This window comes from Panthera pardus, unplaced genomic scaffold, assembly GCF_024362965.1.
Source record: "Panthera pardus isolate Hobbes unplaced genomic scaffold, ASM2436296v1 HiC_scaffold_12, whole genome shotgun sequence".
In the NCBI taxonomy this organism is placed as follows: Eukaryota; Metazoa; Chordata; class Mammalia; order Carnivora; family Felidae; genus Panthera; species Panthera pardus.
Genome location: NW_026526677.1, coordinates 111,711,692 through 111,729,907, shown reverse-complemented (window position 1 = coordinate 111,729,907; position 18,216 = coordinate 111,711,692). Strand labels below are relative to the sequence as shown.

The 18,216-nt window shown below is 39.3% G+C and overlaps 1 long non-coding RNA gene across 1 annotated transcript in view; it reads left to right on the top strand.

Moving 5' to 3' along the window:
* The window catches only part of LOC109258468 (uncharacterized), a 681,144-nt gene that overhangs the window by 648,601 nt on the left and 14,327 nt on the right, over positions 1–18,216 (top strand). Inside the window, exon 4 of the long non-coding RNA XR_008421334.1 lies at positions 329–398. This is a non-coding gene — a long non-coding RNA (uncharacterized LOC109258468). The remainder of the gene's footprint in view (positions 1–328; positions 399–18,216) is intronic.

Below are 18,216 nucleotides of genomic sequence, written 5' to 3'. Positions count from 1 at the left end.
TCTACTTAGGGTAAACTCTTGTGCCGTGTAAGGCAGTGTCACCAGACGCTTGCAGACTTCATGGTGTTGTCTTGTTTGAGACAGGACATCACTGTCACAGTGTGGCATCAGCACATGGCACATGGCACTTATTGACAGAGTAAGAACTCCAGTATCTGGTGACAATCTTGAAGCCATTGGTTACCAGCTGCCTTAAAACATTTCATATCCTCCAAAGATTTGTAATTAAGAGCAAGGAGTCAAATAATCACCAAGAAAATAAAACACAGTATTTTGTCTATTTTTATTTTCTTTCCTAACTATCATTTGTATTTTGGCTATTTTCCAGAGGTGATGTTTCCTGGCAATGAGTATAGCAGAAGCTTGAGAGATACGAGTTGGATTTTCTACTGCTACCTGTAAGTAACTCCTGAACATATTTTCTGCATTTAGGTATCTGGGTTTCTTATTCATTCAGATGTTACAGAGAAATCTTACTAGGGCCTCCTGAGATGTAGATGGAAACGTAAGTCAGACAGTGTTTGCCCTCAAGAGCTGACGGCATAGTGAGGATGATGAGAAAGGTAAGCACATGTGAACAAGAGTGTGCACCTGCTGTTCCAAGGCAGGTGAAAAGTGAGATTGGCAGACAGAGTATCTAATTCTCTCGGAGTGACCAGGTCTGGGATTCCAACAGGAGTAGACATTGCTGTTGGGCTGTGAAGGATGAAAACAAGGTTTACAGTCAAAAAAGCAGGTGGGTTTCCAGAAAGAAAGAGTAGCTTGGGATATGTAATAGTGCCTGCCTGCCATTTGTTGAACATCCATTATGTGCCAAGCAAGGACTTTCTACAAACGAGTTTTGATTTTATTAAGATCATGATTGTGATTTCCATTTCACTGAACAGTTTCATGAGTCACAGAGGGCATGCCACTTGGCCAAAGTCATGCTTCTAAGAGTGGCTGAGATTAGATTTGAACAGAGGTACATCCAACTGGCTCTGAGCTTACCTGTTTCCAAAACACCACAATGCTTCTCTCTCTACACAAGTGTCAATTTCCCTTCCAGCTGAAGACTCTAACCTTTTAAATTTCCAACATGTGGAAACGTCGGGAAGAGTGACAGTGCACAGGAATGGATTGCTGTGATCATTGTTGAATGCTGTACTCTTTCTGTATTGCAACACTTTATTTATGCCACAGCTGCGGGATTTAAAGCACCATTCTGGAAGTCTGGAGGTTTATGCCATTGGCTGCATTTTAAATAGACACAAAAAAGGTTATATGAGGAGCCTTCTCAGTGAATGTTTTTATGGTTATATGCATACGTGTATCTATCTCTCTAGTTAATGTAGTATTCGTCTAGCATTCAGAATGAGGGGCATTAAAACTCTTGTATCTTCCATGAAGTTACCAATTCAAATGAGCCCTTTCATGATTCCCAGCTAGGTGATGAAATGTCTGAGATGTTTACAACTGGCTTTGGTTCTTGTTCTACCCGAGCTGATTACGTCCTCGTTGGGCAGTAATGATACTGTTTTGGTAAACGGCATGCCTTCTGGATGTGGAACTACCTGAGTATTAATCCCAGTTCTGCCATTAAAATATGTAACCCAAGACAAGTAAATCAGCCCCAAAAGCCTGATATGTAAAGTGGGGATTTATATTTGTTTCACTGGACTGTTCTGAGAATTAAGTATAAATAGATCCAGTGTGTAAACTCTCAAACATTTAGTGTGTTTTACCATAAAAAAATAGGTATTGCTCACGATTATTATGGGAATAATTGCAGTGTGTAAATTAGCCTTCTCCATCAATAGCTGGGTTATTTCCTGTTAACACAAGTTCGGTTATTCAACCAAATATTTACCAGAAAGTCAGCACTGTGTTAAAATTCAAAAAATTTTATCATAAAAATAGTATTTTCATTGGTTGAAGGAACTTGAGATCTAGCATAAAGCTCCTTGTGTCAGACACCACACAAAGCAAGGAGAGAGCAAGGAAAAAATAAATATGAAAGCTCATCACACTGTTTGGAATATATCTTCATGGGGGTTGAGATTTGGCCAGTAATTCTCCTTTTTTAGTGGGGTCTTTGTCTGGTTTTGGAATCAAGGTAATGCTGGATTCATAGAATGAGTTTGGAAGTTTTCCTTCCATTTCTAGTTTTTTGGAAGTTTGAACAGACTAGGTATCAACTCTTCTTTAAATGTTTGGTAGAATTCCCCTGGGAAGCCATCTGGCCCTGGACTCTTATTTGTTGGGAGATTTTTGATTACCGATTAAATTTCTTTGCTGGTTATGGGTCTGTTCAAATTTTCTATTTCTTCCTCTTTCACTTTTGGTGGTTTGTGAGTCTCTAGGAATTTGTCCACTTCTTCCAGATTGCCCGGTTTGTTGGTATATAATTTTTCACAGTATTCTCTTATAATTATTTGTATATCTGTGGTGTTGGTTGTGATCTCTCCTCTTTCATTTGTGATTTTTGTCTTTTTTTGGGTCCTTTCTATTTTCTTTTGGAGAAGTCTTATTAATCAGTTTTATTAATTCTTTCAAAGAACCAACTTTAGTTTTGCTGGTGTTTTCTCCTGTTTTTTGTTTGCTTCTATATCATTTATTTCTGCTCTAATCTTTATTATTTCCCTTCTTCTGCTGGCTTTCCTCTTTATTTGCTGTTCCTTTTCTAGCTCCTTTAGGTGTAAGATTAGGTTGTTTATTTGGTACTTTTCTTGCTTCTTGAGATTGGCCTGAACTGTAATGTATGTAACGATCAGGACTGTCTTTGCTATATCCCAAAGGGTTTGGGCTGACCTGTTTTTATTTTCATTTGCTTCCATGTATTTTTAATTTCTTCTTTAATTTTCTGGTTAACCCATTTATTCTTTAGAAGGATGTTCTTTAACCTTCATGTATTTTAGGCCTTTACAAATTTTTTCTTGTCATTGATTTCAAGTTTCATAGTGTTGTGATCTGAAAATATGCATGGTATGCTCTCCATCTTTTTGTAGTCATTGAGGGCTGATTTGTGACCCAGTATGTGATCTGTTCTGGAGAATGTTCCTTGGATACTCAAAAAGAATGTATATTCTGCTGTTTTAGGATGAAATATTCTGAATATATCTGTTAAGTCCACCCTATCCAGAGTGTCATTGAAAGCCATTGTTTCCTTGTTGATTTTCTGCTTAGATGATCTGTCCATTGTTGTAAGTTGGGTGTTAAAGTTCCCTAGTATCATTGTAGTGCTATCAGTGAGCTTCTATATATTTGTTATTAATTTATTTATATATTTGGGTGTTCCAGGTTGGGGGCATAAATATTTATAATTGTTAGATCTTGATAGATAGAGCCCTTAATTATGATGTAATGCCCTTCTTCATCTCTTGTTACAGCCCTTGTTGTAAAATCTGGTTTGTCTAGGGGGCGCCTGGGTGGCTCAGTCATTTAAGCATCTGACTTTGGCTCAGGTCATGATCTTGTGGTTCATGAGATTGAGCCCTACTTTGGGCTCTTGCTGTCAGTGCAGAGCCCAGTTCAGATCCTCTGTCTCCTCCTCTCTCTGCCCCTGCCCCGTCCATGCATTTTCTTTCTCTCTCTCAACAATAAACAAACATTAAAAAAATAAGTAACATTAAAATAAATGAATAAATAAAATCTAGTTTGTTCGATATAAGTATGGCTACTCTGGCTTTCTTTGGACATCCATTAGCATGATAGATGGTTCTCCATCCCCTCACTTTGAATCTGCAGATGTCTTTAGGTCTAAAATGAATCTCCTGTAGGCAGCATATACATCAATCTTGTTGTTTTTCTTGATCCATTATGACACCCTCTGTCTTTTGACTGGAGCATTTAGTCCATTTATATTCAGAGTGATTATTGAAAGATATGAATTTAATGCCACTGTGTTACCTATAGAGTTGGTGTTTCTGGTGATGTTCTCTTGTCCTTTCTAGTCTTTGTTGCTTTTAGTCTTTTTTTTTTTCCTCCACTCGAAGTCTCTCCCTTAAAATTGCTTGCAGGGCTGGTTAGTGGTCACAAACTCCTTTAGTTTTTGCTTATCTGGGAAATTCTTTATCTCTCCTTCTATTTTGAATGATAGCCTTGCTGGATAGAATATTTTTGGCTGCATATTTTTCTGATTCACCACATTGAATCTCTCCTGCTACTCCTTTCTGGCCTGCCACATTTCTGTGGATAGGTCTGCTGTGAACCTTATCTGTCTTCCCTTGTAGGTTAATGACTTTTTTTTTCCCTTGCCACTTTCATGATTCTTTCCTTGTCTGTGTATTTTGTGAACTTGACTATGATATGTCTTGGTGATGGCTGGCTTCTATTGAATTTAATAGGAGTTCTTTGTGCCTCTTGGATTTTATGTCTGTGCCCTTCCCCAGATTAGGGAAGTTTTCAGCTATAATTTGCTCACATAAACCTTCTGCCCCTTTTTCTCTCTGTTCATCTTCTGGGACTCCTATGACATGAATGTTCTTACACTTTAATAAATCACTGAATTCCCTAAATCTGCCTTTGTGAATACTGACCTTTGTTTCCCTCTTCTTTTCAGCTTTGTTTTCCATAATTTTATGTCTTATATTGCTACTTTTCCCCTCCCCCACTCATGCTCTGTCTGTCTCTCAGAAAAATAAGTAAATGTTAAAAAAATTATAACTTCATTAATTCTTTTATTTTTATGGTCTACAGTGTGTTAAATAATTTTTATAATGTCTGCAGTAGCATACAAAAACAAAGCAGTGACAACCTAATTTAGGGGTAATGTAGCAAGTAAGTAAAATACCAGCTAGAATACAAGGAGCTACCTGCTCTTAGTAGTAGTATGCATGTGCTAATACGGGAATGAGAAAACATAGTAATTTTGGGGATTCACAGGGCTGTAACATTTGAGCTAAGTCATGAAAGATGAATAAGAGACAAGTTCTGGCTTCATGGGTGAGTAGCCTGTGCAGTCACACAGATCCTTGTATTCAGTATCACAGACAGTGTTTTCCATTGGAAGCAGGGTTTGCTTTTAATGTGGAAAGAAGGTAAGATACTGCATCACATCCTTTCTTAATCATGTTACTTCCATGTATTAGCTAATTGCTTGTGCTGAAAATGAAAATAAAGAAGGATAGGGAAAGATAGGGCAACCGATAGTTTATTTTCCTTTTGTTTGTCCTTACTCATCGGTAAGCAGAAGGTACAGTATCAGTAGAATGGGTGTAAGGTAAAAACAGATGAGACAGAGCCAAGGAAATAGCCAACAAAACAAAAAGATGACCTACAAAATAGGGAAAAAAATTGCAAACCTTGTGTCTTTCGCTAAGTCGGAAAACAAAACAAAACAAAACAAATAGTCTAATTGAAAAATGAGCAAAGAAACTAAATAGACATTTTTCCAAAGAAGATACCCAGATGGCCAACAGCTATGAGGAAAGGTGTCCAATGTCAGTAACCATCAGGGCAACGCAAATCAAAACCACAAGATGATTTCACTTCACACATGTCAAGATGGCTAGTACCAAAAAGACAAGGAACAACAAGTGTTGTTGAGGGTGTGGAGAAAGAGGAAGCTTTGTGCACTGCTGTTGGGAATACAAACTGGTGCAGCCACTGTGGAAAATAGTATGGAGGTTCTTCAAAAAGTTAAAAATAGAACTACTGTATAATCCAGCAATTCCGTTCCTGAAGGAAATAAAAACTCTATGTTGAAGAGATATCTGCACCCCCACGTTCACTGCAACATTACTTACAATAGCCAAGACATGGAAATAACCCGTGTCCATCAGTAGATGAAAGGATAAAGAAAGAAGTTGTGGTATATTTACACACACACACACACACACACACACACACACACACACACACACTCACACAGGATATTACTCATCCATTAAAAAAAAAAAGGAAATTCTGCCATTTGTGACAACATGGATGGACTCTCTGAGAGTGTTATACTAAGCGAAATAAGTCAGATGGAGAAAGACAAAGACTATATGACCTCACTTATATGTGGAATTAAAAAAAACACCCGACCAAACAAAACAAAAACAACAAAACAATCAAACTCAAAGAAAATTAGACAAGATTTTTGGTTACCAGGTATGGGGAAGTGGGGCAGAGTAATTAGATCAAGGGGGTCAAAAGTTGCAAACCACCAGTTATAAGATAAATATCTCTGGGCATGTATTTGTAATGTACAGCATAATGACTATAGTCAATACTGCTGTATGGCATATTTGAAAGTTCCTAAGAGAGTGAACCCTAAAGTTCTCATCACAAAGAAAAGAATACTATTTTTTTTTCCTTTTTTGTATCTATATGAGGTGCTGGATATTAACTAAACTTATATTCATTACATGATATATGTGAGTGGTTATGCAGTGGGACTTTAACTCATATGGTGGTATATGTCAATTGTGTCTCAATAAAATTGGGGGGAAAATCTCAGATGACACGGTTGTGTGCAGTCTGTCCACTGTTCTTTCAGGAGTGAAATACAGACGTGTGTTCAAGCTATCGAATACAAATGGTGCGATACCAGTGACCCACATATGAGTTGAATGTTTTCAGACTGGCATTTCAAAACTGGTGTGTTTGTATTTAAGACTGGGATTGAACAACATAAAGAACAAAATGCATGCTAATTTTACTTGTCTTCAGTTAGGACATTAAATAGCAAATAAAAAATACAAAAACAAATAAACAAACAAACAGCCATGTCAAATCCAGACAGACTATTGAAGAAAAGAGAAAGTTTTATATTTTAATGCCTTGTCACCACACTTTTTTCCCCTGGGGCCTCCTGTTTTCATTTTTCAGTGGGCCCACAATTTATGCAACCAGCTGTGATGAGGATGTACACTGACTAATGTCCCACACCATCAGCTTGTGAAGAGAAGTAGGACGTGGGGCACATAAATGCTCTGCTTCCTGGAACAAACCACGCAGATGGATGAGGCGAGGGTGCAGTTGCCCTGAAGCTCACCGCAAGACTCGCTCTTTTTGCTGGGGATCCTCGAAACTATCTGAAAATTAAACCCCACTGTTGGATGTCAGTGACAGTTTATGATACTCAGTTGAGAAAGATGCATCAATGTTGCATTGATTCCTTTGGGAGAAAGCATAAGGAATGTTGGCCATATTGTCACAGAATTTTATGTCATCTGTGTTAACACACACACACACACACACACACACACACACAGAAGAGAATTTCCTGGATGTCACGCTGGTTTTTGATGATAAACAGAAGCAAAGAAGTCAGGACAAATGACAGATGTGACAAGTGGGGACCTGGGAGAAGCGGGACTGCATGTGTTGTGGTTCAGCTTCTAACCCGTTTCCCTGAACCAGGCCACACTTGGATTCCTGCAGAAGTGGTCTTCGTGGTCTATCCAGAGGGCCGTGGTGAGACGGGGAGTCACGCATTTAGAAATCAGTCGTCAGTCATAGCCAGTTAATGCTTATTCAACCTTGAGGATTATAAATCAGATCATTTTTAATTAGACAAAATTAATGATGTCAAGACACAAAGGCATTAATGCATTTTTTAAGACAAATTACGAAGGACTGTCATACACTGAGACTTTAATTGTCAGCTTAGAAATGCTATTGTTTTCAGATCCTTCCAGGAAAAGGCCATCTATTTTAACCAGTCCCAAAACATTGATGATTAACTTAAAGCTCTCCTTGGGAAGCAGAGCAGAAGACCATCATCACCCGAGTGTATAGAGGGTAGAGAATTTGAAAAGTATTTTTCCAATCAGTCCTTCACAGATGAAAGTAATTTACACTAATATATTTTTTGTAGTTGGTTAATTTTGCTTGAAATATGTTGCTAATGAAAACAAACAAACCAATATTTAGCACTTACTGAGAGCCTCTTATATGTTAAACATTTGCTAAGTATGTGACATGATTATATTATTTAATACTCATAATCCAACTAAGTTTTAAGATGCTCTTTTTTTGCCCATTTATACAAGAAACACTGCAGGTAAGAGAGATCTCCCCACTCTGCCTTTTGTATGATAGGAGATTTGGCAACTACCCCATTGGATCCCCTCACCTCCTCGTCTACTCGCTATAAATTGTTATACTTCCTACTCCAATTTAAAATGTCTGTGAATATATCATTTATAAGCATAAAGGTGGCCTACTGAGTGTGAGAATTACAATGTATAAATGTGTATGTTTTAGAATTCTGTAAGAGCTCATTTGTATATTCTAAGACATGGAGATAAGAGGAATAAACTAACAATTGAAGCCTATGTTGTGAGGGATGAAGGGAGGGCTATGAGTGCATTCTAGAAAAGAAACTTACCTAAAAATATCAAGTTTTTGGGCACCTGGGTGGCTCAGTAGGTTAAGCATCCCACTCTTGATTTTGGCTCAGGCCGTGATCTCATGGTTCAGGGAATTGAGCCCCACATCAGGTTCTGTGTTGACAGCTTGGAGCCTGCTCGGGATTCTCTCTCTACCTCCCTCTCTGCCTCCCCCCTGCTTGTGTTCTCTCTCTCCTTCTCTCTTTCAAAAATAAATAAGCTTAAAAAATAGAGTTTATAACAACAATACAATGACTTGAGGGACTCCTGAGGACAAAGGGTTAATGGGAAACTCTACAAATCCAAACAGAAGTAAGACCACCCCTATTCCCGGTGAGGAATCCCAGACTACTGGCTCAGCTAATTTGTTAGGCCCCCCCACCCCCCGCCTTGATCAGGCCACCCCCAAGAGCAAAATGTCACAGCTGGCTTCACTACACGATGCCAAGAACACACAAGACCCAGTGTGTTCACGTAGGTGCTCAAACTACCTGCACTTGCCATAGGACCCCGTGTGGGAACATCTGCCGTTCAAAGTAGGACTCAAGGGAAACAGCTCAGAACACACTGTCTCCCCCTATCTCTTTAATTCTTCTGTTGATTTCTTGTCAAATGGACATTTACTTAAACATTTTAAAAACTAAGCTGTATTTCTAAACTTGATGTCTTCTGAAGTTTGTTTCCTGTTTTAAAGAGGCATTTTGGCCCTTACAAAATTATTTTTAAAAATGTAAATTGCCCTTATTTTTATCTAGTACTTCTTGGCCTCATTTTTTCATTTAAGTATTTTTTCATCTGGAGTTTATTTTGATCTCGGGACCGAGTAGAGATTTAACAGTATTGTTGCTCTGGGATGGCTAATTATCACAAAATAATTTATTCAATACTCTATCTACCCCCCCCCCCCCCAATTTAAAGTGTCAGTTTTATCACATGCTCAATCTCTATGTGATTCTGGATCTATTTCTGGACTGTCAATTCAGTTCCATTGATGATAATCTATTCCTGGCTGGTAGCATGCTGCTTTCATTATTGTAGCTTTAGAACTTCTTTAGATATCTGGTTGAATTAGTTCCTCATCTTTGGTCAGGAACATTCTGAAGAAGATTTCTTAACAAGATTTACAAGATTGCTTTTTTGCTTTTGAATTTCATAACCAACTTCCTCAGAGCTGGAAAATCCTGATACATTTCATTAAATGGTGATGTTTATGACATTAAAACTTAAGTTTTCTTTTAGACTTTTATTAATGTGTATCCTTCTTGTATAGAAATTATATCTTTTACAGTTTTGTTATTCTCTATTTAAATAAATATCATTACAATTCCCTCTCTTCCATGGAAAAGACACATTGTTTTTTCCCTATAGGATTAAATATATGTGGGCTGGCTGAAGATACAAAGTATATAGAGAGACATGAAACATACTCAAGCAAAAAGAGACTCAGTTTAGAGCATCCCATTTTTTGTTTTGTGGTCAACCTGTCTCCCCACTCCTACTCCTGGGCTTTTACTTGGTAAGTTGCAAGTAGCTAGGCTAGTTTCTACCATGAGAATGAAGGTCGATATAAATGGAAGCCTTGAAGTCAACACATGCGTAATATACATGCCTGCATCAGGGGATTCGAAATCTATGGTAGCTGGCTCAAAGAGTCACAGTCTGCATACTCCCCATCTACCTTTAAAGCTGGACTTGCCCATGAATAAAGGAATCATAGTGACTTTGATTTTGTCAAGACTCATAAAAATCAGGAGTAATCTAAGAGTGATAAATTAAAAACTAATCCAGAGAGATCATATTGCCTAGGTGTTTGTATTTATTTTTAAAAAATGTTATAATGTTTAAATGAACTTGCGAATACCCATTACTTTTTTATAATTTAATAATGTCGTTTCTTTGCCATGTAAAGATCCAGCTGGATCACCTGCCTAGTTTACAGCCTTTCCTATTTTACTTCTCCTGTTGTTCAAAAATAGGATGCAATCCGTCGGACCCTGGTGGGTACACTCATAACCTAAGCTGAGCCAGCCAGAGTCTCTTCCTAGGGACTCTGACCTTAGAAGGAAAAGAAAACCAGTCTCTCTGGGTGATTTTTATATGTGATACGTGATCTCACAAGCTCAGGGCTCCATTTACACCTGCCATGTCAAGCAGTGAGGACAAGGATAGCTCCCAAAGCCCGCAGTCTGAGTAACGTTTTGCAGCCTAGCCAAACTGATCTTGCAGTCAGTGAGATGTGTCTGAGTTTTTTTCACTACACCCTCCCCCTCTTCTTTTATTTGGCTTAAATTAGCTATGACTTGGAATTTAAAAAAAAGAACAAAAGACCTACGTAAACCTAGTCAGTGGCTAGATTAATGGCCTCTCAAACCTGCTACAAATCCCAAACCTGTGATTTGGGCAAGTTGTCTGACTTCTTTCATTCCTTGAGTGTCTTCCACAGTAAACTTGGGATTTAAAACCTACCTTAAAAATTATAAAGAGGATTGCAGACTAATCTTGTGTGCTCAGGCAGGCTCCAACTGACTTTCAAGAGCCAAGTGTTAAATATTCAAATATTATGCCCCTTCATTGTTAATCCTGTTAATAGCTTGAAATTGGCAACGGGGAAAGTAGTTAAACCACGAAGATTGGCAGTACTGTTTAAAAAGCTGGAGGGTTTTTTGTTTTTGTCTTTTGTTTTTGTTTTTGTTTTTTTATGGCTGTTTACCAGCACACCCCTGATTATACTAATGGATATAAAGCGCTTCGTATACTGGCTGGCCTATCACATGTAGTCAGTAAAGTGTTGTTATCGTTATTACTAGAAAATTATACTGCATGTTCCACACCAATGAGCCTAAAGAAGCCCAGCTGTTTGTATTATGAAAACATATACCAGATGTCATTAGCAAATAGGGAAGCCATGATCATCAGAGCTTGTGCTCTGGTGCCAGGAACCGTGTTGGTTCAGGTCTCTTGAGAAGCAGACACCAAGGAGAAATTACACGCGCAAGGACTACTCATAGGGAAAATGCCTGCACAAGGAAAACAGGAAGAGCGTGGGTTGGGGGGCCAACAGACCGGGAGGCAACTGGACCTGAGTGAAGGAGGAGAGCGGAAAGGGTGCACGCAAGCTGCTGGACTGCCTGATTCTCCCCAGGGAAACACCTGAGGGCCCTTGCTCACCGGCGCCCCCTGCCGTTCAGGTCAGCCAGGCACATTTTCAAAACCGCTTCCAGAAGTAACTAGTTTCCTGTATGCTGGCTTCAAAGACGCTGCAGATGTTGCCAACTTTATTTTTTTTTTTTAAGTTTTTATTTAAATCCCATTTAGTTATCATACAGTGTTCTAGTAATCTCAGGTGGACAATTGGTGATTCAACATCTCCATACATCACCTCGTGTTCATCGCCCGTGTCACCCATCCGCTTTAGCGTGCCTAAAAACAACAATCCTTGTAACGTAAACAAGAGCTCCCTGGGTACCTGACCATGAATTTGGATTTTTATATGCACCTCAGGTAGTTTTAAGGAGTGGAAGGAATACTATAAAACCGCATTTTCGGCAGATTTTTTTTTTTTCCGTTAAAATTATGAGGTTATTTTAATCACCTTACGTATGGGGTCACTGTTGTGTGCATCTGTAAAATAATGAGGCTGATTGTTGAGATTCATGCAGGGACACAAGAACAGCAATGAAACCTGGGCTCTTTATTTGGAGTCCCTCTGTTCTTAAGGCCTGAGTCTTCCCATCCTTGCCTAAGCACCGTTTTTCTGGTTTTTCTCCTGTGCCAGGACAGCATGCACAGGGAGTTGCCTTCATTTCCGTTCCTTTCACTTCTTTTTTTTTAACAGTCTCCTTTTCAGTGATCTTGTTTTTACTATATCTTTTATTCTTTTGATACCATTTATTTTTTTTTCCATATCTCTGGTACTTCTCTCTTGTATTTGCAAAGCTAACCTCCTAATCCAATAGTTTACAAAAAAAAAAAAAAAAAAAGAAAAGAAAAGATTCTTAGAATTATCTCGTTAGTGGTTTTAGGATTTTCAGGAATTTTTCAGGAATTTTGTTTCCTCCAGTTCATCTCATACAACAGCTTTCTTAATATCTAAGCCAGATCACCGAAAATCTCCATAATTTTGCCCATTGAACAAAAAAATTTAAACTCTACACTGGCATTCTAGATTTCTTATGTTCTGCTCGGTGTACACAGTTCTTCAGTTCTTACCCTGTGTCCTAGAGGTAACTGTTTATGTGATGAAGGTTATGGTTTATATGGTCATTTGGGAGAATGATGGGTCGAACAAAAGTTAATGGTTTCACTTACTTAAGACCTCAGTTCCTTGAAGGTGCCACAGTGCAAGTGAATTTTTAAGACAGATATGCAATATGACTGTTTTCAAGACTGTTTTCAAAACACTTTTGTGAAAATCAGTCTGATTTTATTATGTCATTCCCGACAACCACCAAGGCTGTCAAATGCACCTCTTTTTGTACATGAGTTCATCATCACGTCTGTATCTTTGTTAGGATCTTTCCTCATCCTGATTTAAACATATATACAGATTTTGATGTAAGATGGACCTTCATAGAGGATGAGACTTGAAGTGTTTGACACATGATAGACTTGGACAGACTCTCTCATCTTTAGATTGCTGCGTTCAGTAATTTTGAGATACCTTTGGAAGATTACCAGCCAACAATGACATCAAATTTATTCTTCATTAACCATTTTATTTTATTTTTTGTATTTTTTATTATTCTTATTTTTTATTTATTTTTGAGACAGAGAGAGACAGAGCATGAACGGGGGAGGGGCAGAGAGAGAGGGAGACACAGAATCGGAAGCAGGCTCCAGGCTCTGAGCCATCAGCCCAGAGCCCAACGTGGGGCTCCAACTCATGGACCGCGAGATCTTCACATGAGCTGAAGTCGGACGCTTAACCGACTGAGCCACCCAGGCACCCCCATTAACCATTTTATTGATAGTCTATGAATCTTGCCTCTGACTGTGTTATGTTCAGGACTTTTCTAATTGGTTTGTTTGGTTAATTCCTGTGTCCCCTAGAAGACCATTCATATTTCAAGACCAGGTTCCAAATGTATGTTTTCTGTGGTACTAAGCAGAGATAGTGTGCTATGCATGAGGTGACGTTTGCTGGATTACAAAGTAGTAGTGGGGGCAGGATCTGGGAAGACTCAGGAGTCGGGAACACAAGAATGTGAGGGAGGGAAGTTGAGATAGAAAGCATAGCAATGCTTGCAGGAGAACGGTACTGGTGTGATAAATCTACAGTGTGCGCTGGGACACACGAATGCCTTTCTAATGTTCTCACTTGGCCCTGCATCATGAACTCGTTCACTGTTCACATAAGCCACTAATTGCAGCACTTGGAAAATAGGCTTTTGTCTATAAGAGCCCCAAATATTTCAAGGCAGTGGAGCCTCCCAAAGTAGCAGAGATCAATTTCTCTTAGACCGATGGCCTCGGTCTCTGCATATATGCTTCACAAACGCACCGTTTGTGTTTTTAATATATCATACAGAGATATGGCCTCCCTGCATTTATAGCTGTTGTAAGGTATTATGCCCAGGGGTATACAGGGTCTGGAGGAAGATTGCTAAGATAAACTAAGAGTTTTTAAACTCAGAAGTTACATGTGAAAGGGAAAAGGCTAACACATACTTGACTGAGGGTATTTTTTTTAAATGGAAACTAGAAATTATTACAACTTCAATGTGTTATCCCCGTAATAGCCCAGCTGATAGCACCAGTGTCTATGTGATAAGAGCCTCAAAGAAAGGTGAGGCAAAAGTCACTTAGAATGACTTGTCAATGAGGTCTTCTGTCTAAGTGACAGTTCTAAAAACAGTGAAGGGTCAATTTTGTGCACTTCAGCTGATTTGATTCAAGAGGCTAACTCTTTACTAAGGAGACTAATAGATAACCTTCAAAAGCTTTCCTTTAAAAATAGAGACACATTTGACTTCTGAATCTAGAATTAACTTGCATAAACGCTAAGTAAACTGCCATGGATGGAATGAGGTTAAGAATGCAGGGTTTGACAGGAAACTGAGTTCTAGTTTTTATCTTCTACTTATCACCCATTCTTTAAATAGATCCACATCTGCCCCCTGGGCACAATCAGTGGTGGAAGAGACAGGTGCCAAGCCAGGGAAGAGACTAGCCACAGCCAATGGAAGCTTCGGTCATCGGGTTGACCTATCAGTTCTGCGACAGTCAGGGTCTAATAAGGGCTGGGCCGAACCATGTGGAGGCTCCTTTTACCTAAATTGGAAATGTGAGAGCCTGTCCTAAAAGTGCATTGGGGGCTCCTGGGCAGCTCAGTTGGTTAAGTGTCCCACTCTTGATTTCAGCTCAGGTCATGATCTCACAGTATATGGGATTGAGCCCCTTGTGGGTCTCTGTGCTGATGGCACAGAGCCTGCTTGGGGTTCTCCCTCTCCATCTCCTCTCTCTGCCCCTTCCCCACTCATGCGCACATGCGCTGTCTCAAATAATAAAAATATTTTTTTAAAAAGTGCATTGAAAGGTCATGCTTCCCTCAGGCCTCCCTTGTCGTAGTGAAGCAAGGATTGTCAGGACCCACTGGTGAGTTGAAGAAGGAATTACTAGTGGTACAGCTTTTATTTTTCAACTCAACCCTATGTGTGCTCTCCCTGGTGAGGCTGTGCTTCTAGAAACTGTGACTACATCTGTAACTTTGACCTCCATCAGTGGCAGAGAGAACTCTGGACGGTACTGTGAACTTCTCGCTCTGGGCCCCACCCTATAAATGAAATAAGGGGGGCACAGGGGAAAAGGGGAACAGTGATCACCTTTTCGATAAAGGATAGCATTACATAAAACTGAAATGTGATTTTATTGAAACTTTTCTTCTGGTCATCCACTTATTTTCTCACAGAATTGTAAACAATTGAAGCCTTAACCAAACTGATTAAATTCGTGTTTCGGCACCATATTTCTGTCCCTAAAACATAGTCATGTACGTGTAACAAGTTCTAAGACACAGTCTATGGTGTTCTAATGTATGTAAATGTTTTTCTTTATGAAGATAGAAACATACAGAATGACCTCCTATACAGAGAGTGGGCACAGTCCCCAAGTAGATGAACTGTAATAACTTTAACAGTATCTTAAACATTATGGCATTTAAATTTTTTTTTTAACGTTTATTTATTTTTGAGACAGAGAGAGACAGAGCATGAACGGGGAGGGTCAGAGAGAGGGAGACACAGAATCTGAAATAGGCTCCAGGCTCTGAGCCGTCAGCACAGAGCCCAACGCGGGGCTCGAACCCACGGACAGTGAGATCTGTCGTTAAAACATTCTGAAAGGGTTGAGCCAAGTATGATAAAAAGAGGTCATACTGTGTAAATCACTCAAAGACCTGGTTTCATCCCTTACCCCCAGGTGTCTTTTTTTTTAAAGAATGGGAAAAACAATGTGATGGGTATCTTCATATTATTTCCTGCAAGAGTATATTAAAGCATATTAATTTAGCCCTTGACCGTACATGATTCCCAGATGATCAGTCAGAGCTAGTTCATGTCTGTGTTCAACAATCCTGAATATATGCTGGCCTCACTCAACAGCCATCCGTTTCTCCCACAGCTTGGGAGTTAACCATTCCTATGCAACTGTTGCCTCCTTACCAGCCCCAGGGTAAAGGATGCCTGCCAAGGGTCATCGTCTTCACTTCCTTTCATCTGCTGTCCTGTTTCCTTTGTGCTGCAAGGCATCTGGAAAGGTCAGCAATTCGGTCCGAATGAATGCTGACCACTATAGTCATTGACGTAAAAGCCATCTGGTCTCTCCCACTATCACTTACCTAAATTTATTTTCTTTCCTGTTCCTTGGACTTTCATAAAACCAAGCGCTCTTAGAGGACTGCTAGTTCTTTTCCATCACTGGGTATGGTGGTTGGACATTGGTCCTAATATTGCCAACCTAGCATCTGCTAATAAGTCCCTGTTTCTCTTACATCAAACAGCCTCCTATTTGACATGAGCCAGAAGGGCCTGTTAGGATGCCGCTATTGGCTATCGTACCAGGAGCATCCAGTTGTGATGAAGTTCCAGCAATTCTGACAAGTCCCAGTGGCCTTGCTCACCTGTGGGATTTAGCGTAAACTGTTGCCCTATGCACAATCTTCTCCTTCCATTCCCGCTGGTTCCTTAACTGCTGTGGTCATTGTGTCCTAAGGTAGATGTTGGTACCTCTGAAAAGGTGTCCCTGACTACCAAGAGTTGGATTGCTATGCCTTCTGTTCTTTAATAGTAGTCTGTATTTGTAGGCAATATAGACCTTTAAAAAGTGGCCTCATTTCACAGACCTGAGTTCAAATGTGAATATTGCTACTCACTAATTATTTATCTCTCTCGGATTCATCTTCTGTAAATTTAGAAGAATAATCCCTTCATAATAGATTTACGGCAAGGGTTAATGGGAACACAGATGTAAAAACCATCACAATTCCCGGAGCTGTGATATTTAAGTAGCATTCTGTCTGTTTTTAATGAATACAGACAACTCTAGTGCGGTCTGGCAGGAAGCCCCATCTCTTCCTTCCAAAACCTCTCTGCTAAGTTACAGCTCCTGGGTGCTTCTGAGAGACTTTTAACCAGGAGAAGCAAATTGGGTGATCACTACATTTAAACATCTCTCATTGCCCAAATTCTCATCTCTGAGCTAGGAGACTTTGTTGGCACAGCCCAAACACACTCAGAGAACTAAATGCCATCATTTTTCAGGGTGGCATAAAGACAGTTGCTTATGTGCCTGTATCCACTGCTTAATTTCACATTGAACATTGACATAACTGTGTGTGTGTGTGTGTGTGTGATTCAGTACATGTCGTGTGTTTTTATAAATGTATGCAAATTTATATTCTTATAACTTTTTTTCCCCATAGTGTTATATCAGTTTTGGGGGTACAATTTAGTGATTTGTCAATTCTTTACATTACTCAGCGCTCATCATGAGAAGTGTGCTCTTAACCCATTCCCCCCCGCTCTGGTAACCATCAGTGTATTCTCTGTATGTGAGAGTCTAGTTGTTGGTCTCTTATTTTTTATTTGTTTTGTTTTTTAAATTCCACATATGAGTGAAATCATAGGAACTTATTTCACTTTGCATAATGCTCTCTAGCTCCATCCATGTTGTTGCAAATGGCAAGATTGCATCCTTTTTTGTGGCTGAGTAGTATTCCATAATATCTAGATACCTAGATATAGAGAAATGGGGAGAGAGAGAGAGAGAAAGAGAGAGGCAGAGAGATAGAGATAATACAGAGATAGTATAGATGCATTTGATATAGATATATACATTTTTCTTATTCATTCATCTATCAGCAGACAATTGGGTTGTTGTCCTGTCTTGGCTATTGTGAATAATGCTCCAATAAACACAGGGGTGCATCTATGTTTTCAAATAAGTGTTTTTGTTTTCTTTGGGTAGATACCCAGTAGTGGAATTTATTGGATGGTAGGGTAGTTCTATTTTTCAGTTTTCAGAGGAGTGTCTATACCACTTTCCACAATGGCTGAGTCTGTTTGTATTCCCACCAACGGCGCATGAGAGCTCCTTCTCTCCACATCCTGACCAACATTTGTAATATCGTGGTCTTTTTCATTCTGGCCATTCTGGCAGCTGTGAGGTAATATATCTCATTGTGGTTAGCATTTCCCTGATGATAAGTGATATTGAGCATCTTTTCATGTATCTGTTAGTCACTTTTATGTCCTCTTTGGAAAACAAAAAACATCTATTCATGTTCTATGCCCATTTTTAATTGGATTATTTGGGAAATTTTGGGAAATTTTGGATACTAACCCCTTATTAGATATATCATTTAAAAATAACTTCTTCTGGGGCGCCTCGATGGCTTAGTGAGTTAAGTGTCTGACTTTGG